This window comes from Coregonus lavaretus (genome assembly GCF_964263955.1).
Source record: "Coregonus lavaretus genome assembly, chromosome: 39".
In the NCBI taxonomy this organism is placed as follows: domain Eukaryota; kingdom Metazoa; phylum Chordata; class Actinopteri; order Salmoniformes; family Salmonidae; genus Coregonus; species Coregonus lavaretus.
In genome coordinates this window covers 591,979-596,612 of record NC_140026.1, presented here as the reverse complement: position 1 = coordinate 596,612, position 4,634 = coordinate 591,979, and positions in this window count along the sequence as shown.

Sequence of the window (4,634 nt, the reverse complement as noted above, 5' to 3'; positions counted from 1 at the left end):
CAGTGCTGAGGGGGAGTGGGGACATGGTGCCTGTGGGCCTCTGGAGGGTAGAGAATGGACTCAGTGCTGAGAGGGAGTGGGGACATGGTGCCTTTGGGCCTCTGGAGGGTAGAGAATGGACTCAGTGCTGAGGGGGAGTGGGGACATGGTGCCTGTGGGCTCTGGAGGGTAGAGAATGGACTCAGCGCTGAGGGGGAGTGGGGACATGGTGCCTGTGGCCTCTGGGGGGTAGAGAATGGACTCAGCGCTGAGGGGGAGTGGGGACATGGTGCCTGTGGGCTCTGGAGTGTAGAGAATGGACTCAGTGCTGAGGGGGAGTGGGGACATGGTGCCTGTGGGCCTCTGGAGGGTAGAGAATGGACTCAGTGCTGAGAGGGAGTGGGGACATGGTGCCTTTGGGCCTCTGGAGGGTAGAGAATGGACTCAGCGCTGAGGGGGAGTGGGGACATTGTGCCTGTGGCCTCTGGAGGGTAGAGAATGGACTCAGTGCTGAGGGGGAGTGGGGACATGGTGCCTGTGGCCTCTGGAGGGTAGAGAATGGACTCAGTGCTGAGATTGAGTGGGGACATGGTGCCTGTGGGCCTCTGGAGGGTAGAGAATGGACTCAGTGCTGAGGGGGAGTGGGGACATGGTGCCTGTGGCCTTTGGGGGGTAGAGAATGGACTCAGTGCTGAGGGGGAGTGGAGACATGGTGCCTGTGGGCTCTGGAGGGTAGAGAATGGACTAAGCGCTGATGGGGAGTGGGGACATGGTGCCTGTGGGCTCTGGAGGGTAGAGAATGGACTCAGCGCTGAGGAGGAGTGGGGACATGGTGCCTGTGGGCTCTGGAGGGTAGAGAATGGACTCAGTGCTGAGAGGGAGTGGGGACATGGTGCCTGTGGCCTCTGGAGGGTAGAGAATGGACTCAGCTCTGAGGGGGAGTGGGGACATGGTGCCTGTGGGCTCTGGAGGGTAGAGAATGGACTCAGCGCTGAGGAGGAGTGGGGACATGGTGCCTGTGGGCTCTGGAGGGTAGAGAATGGACTCAGCGCTGAGGGGGAGTGGGGACATGGTGCCTGTGGGCTCTGGAGGGTAGAGAATGGACTCAGCGCTGAGGGGGAGTGGGGACATGGTGCCTGTGGGCTCTGCTGCTACTGCTGTTGCTGCTCTGTTCTGCTGCACCGTTGCCATGGCAACCAGTTGTGTTTGTCTGCTGCTGTTGCTAGCTAGCTCCTGTTTAGCTCAAAAACCGGCAAAAAGAGTTCGAAATCTTCACACACAAAAACAGGATATATTTTTAAAGTTAGTCCGTGCTTCTTTTTGATTTACTCACTCAGTTTGGTCGTTTGCTGTAGTTGTATTAACTCCCCTTGCTAGGTTTAATCTAGCTCAATTTTTCCGGCTAGATTCGAGTGTTTATCTCATTCTAAAAACAAAAAGACAGAAATAAATCAGGAGCTCAAGTTGAACATCTCTCTCTCTCTCTCTCTCTCTCTGTCTCTCTCTCTCTTTCTCTCTCTCTCTCTCTCTCTCTCTCTCTCTCTCTCTCTCTCTCTCTCTATGCTAGGTGTGGTTGGTGCATGCTGGGAATTGTTTGAGTGAGTGCTAAGTGCGAGTGTTGTTATTATTTATATTTTCTTGTTGTGGTAGAATTAAGTATATTGTTTTTCGTGTCGAAATTACCCTGATTTTGGTGGGGATGGCAGCCCAAATGGGGACGCCGTCCCTGTCACTTCGGCACGGCTTTAGGTGTGTTACTGAAGCTACTGTCACGGTGGAAGAGGTTCTGGTCGCCGTAGGAGAGAAGGTAGGATATGAGAATGTTGCTTATTCGTCACGGATGAATAAAGCGGTGGTGGTATTTCTAAAAGAAGAGCGCCTTGTTGATCGTATGGTTGAGCATGGCGTACTTCTTAAAGGAATGTTTATTCAAGTTACGCCGCTTTTTTCTCCGTCAACAAGGGTAACGATTTCAAATGTACTGCCGTTTATTCCAAATGAGCTATTGGAGCGCGAGTTATTGCGCTTTGGGAAGTTTGCAAGTTCAATTAAGGTTGTCCCATTGGGTTGCAAACACCCAGCGTTGAAACAGGTAATGTTGTTTCGGCGACAGGTGTTTATGTTTTTGGACTCACCGGAGCAGACTTTGGAGTTATCGTTTAAAGTCAAGTATGACAATAGACTGTATATGGCTTATGCTAGTACGGGTAGTCAACAGTGTTTTGAGTGTGGGGATGTTGGTCATAAGCGACATGCTTGCCCGAAAAGGGAGAAGGCAGAGGGAGGGGCGCAGGTGGTCCTCGTAACGCCTGGGCCCACTGATGTAGGAAGAGGTGGGCTGACAGTGGTAGAGCAGCCACACGCATCTGTTGCTGAGGAACAAGTTGTCCGTGTTGAGGGCACAGAGGTGCAACTTGTACCAGAGGGAAATGTTATGCAGTAGAAAAATATTGTTGTAGAAGGTAAGGATGGATCTGAAGGGCCATTTCCTCAGACTGGTGAGGAGGTGCCCAGTACGAGTGCTGTGGTACAGGAGGGGGTTCATGTGGAGCTAATCTCCCAGGTAGTGGAGGAGATGCCCACTACGAGTAATGGGGTTCAGGTGGGGCTAGTCTCCCAGGTAGTGGAGGAGATGCCTGGTACGAGTGATGGGGTGCAAGTGGGGAGTGTTGTTTATGCTCCTAATGAGGGTACAGAGCGTATTGTTGGTTTTGATAATATAAAGGAAACCTTAAGACAGTGTGACCAAGAGGGGTGTATGGTTTTAGGGGGGGACTGGAACTGTACAGTGGATTTTACTGTTGATCGCACCGCTGAAGAACCTCACCTGCGGTCAGCCACTTGCCTGTCTGGTCTGTTAACTGAGTTTGAGCTTTCTGATGTGTGGAGAGTAAGGAATGCAAAAGTTAGGCAGTACACATGGCTAAAAGTTAATGAAGGTCATGTCAGTGCAGCAAGGTTAGACAGGTTGTATGTATCTGAGCAATACTGTAGTAGGGTTGGAAGGTGTGACATCACTCCTGTGGGTTTCTCTGATCACCATATTGTCACTGTTGATATTCACTTGTCCTGTCCACGAAGGCCCTTGAACAGGACATCAGTCCTTGAGACAATGGTGGGAGGTTGGGAAGGCCCAAATACGATTATTTTGTCAACAGTATACTGCTCTGTCTCTAATTGAAGTTCAAGAGACTATCAGGGCCCTTGAACAGGACATCAAATCTATTGAATTAAAGTTGCTCACTCAGAATGACCCCGGACTAGTCATGAACTTACAGGACAAGAAACATGAACTGAGGTCGTTTCTGCATGAAAGAGTGAAGGGTGCCTTGATTAGGTCTCGTTTCGCTTCCCTCAAGGATATGGATGCTCCTAGTGTTATTTTTTTAAACCTAGGACAGTCGACATTGCAACGTAAACAGATGGTCTGCCTTCGTCTCCCTGATGGGAAGGTGACCACGGATGACGGTGAGATGCGTCAACATGCCGTGGATTTCTATTCTGCCCTCTATAAAGCGGAGGATTGTGACTCTCTGTGTACTGAACAGTTGTTACACGGTCTTCCTCAATTGGGACCTGAGCAAAGAGTCGCATTGGACTCTGACATTACACTGCAAGAGCTGTCCACAGCAGTTATGCAGCTCTCAACAGGCCGAGCCAATGGCATTGATGATTTACCATCTGAGTTTTATAAGCACTTTTGGGGGTCTACTGGGGAGGATTTTTATGAAGTGGTGTGTGAATCTTTTCATGAGGGCTCTCTTCCTGTATCTTGTCAACGTGCGGTACTTTCACTGTTGCCAAAAAAGGGGGATTTGGCTCTCATAAAAAATTGGAGACCTGTTGCTTTGCTGTGTGCAGAATATAAAATTGAGGATGTTAAGGTTCTCTCAAATGCTTTAAAGGTGTATGAGGGGGCCTCCTCAGCTAGAGTCAATTGGGGAAAGAGTGAAGCGCTGTGGGCAGGCCAGCTTCAGATGGGGTCCGCTCCACGGTTACCAGGGGGGCTTCAATGGGGCAGAGATGGGAGATGGGATAAAGACTTTGGGGGTTTTTCTAGGCTCCGATGTCTTTCAGAAAAAGAACTGGGAGGGTGTAGTGGAGAAAGTGTGTGCCAGACTGTCAAGATAGAAATGGGTGCTGCCCCAGCTGTCTTATAGGGGAAGGGTACTGGTAGCTAATAACCTAGCTGCCTCTACCCTGTGGCACAGACTAATAATTTTGCAGCCACCAAAGGGTCTGATACAAGAGCTTCAGAGGACCCTTGTCAATTTCTTCTGGTCTGGACAACATTGGATTAAAGCTTCAGCCCTGTACCTGCCACTGCACGAGGGTGGGCAAGGCCTGGTGGACATTTCTTCCAGGATCATGGCTTTCCGGCTTCAAGCAGCACAGAGACTGTTGTACAGTGACGGTTCTAGCTGGGTTGACACAGCCTACGCATTGATGAGGAGAGCGGGCTGTTTGGGCTTAGACAAGCACCTTTTCCTCTTAAAGCTGGAGGGGGTGAGTTGCCTGGCCTGACTCCATTTTATGAGTCTGTTATACAGGCTTGGAGAGTTCTGGTCAAGTCCCGTAAGGCCTGCACGCCACCAGGGATGTGGCTTTTTGAAGAGCCTCTTTTTCACAACACTGCCATCCAGTCCCGTGTTCTG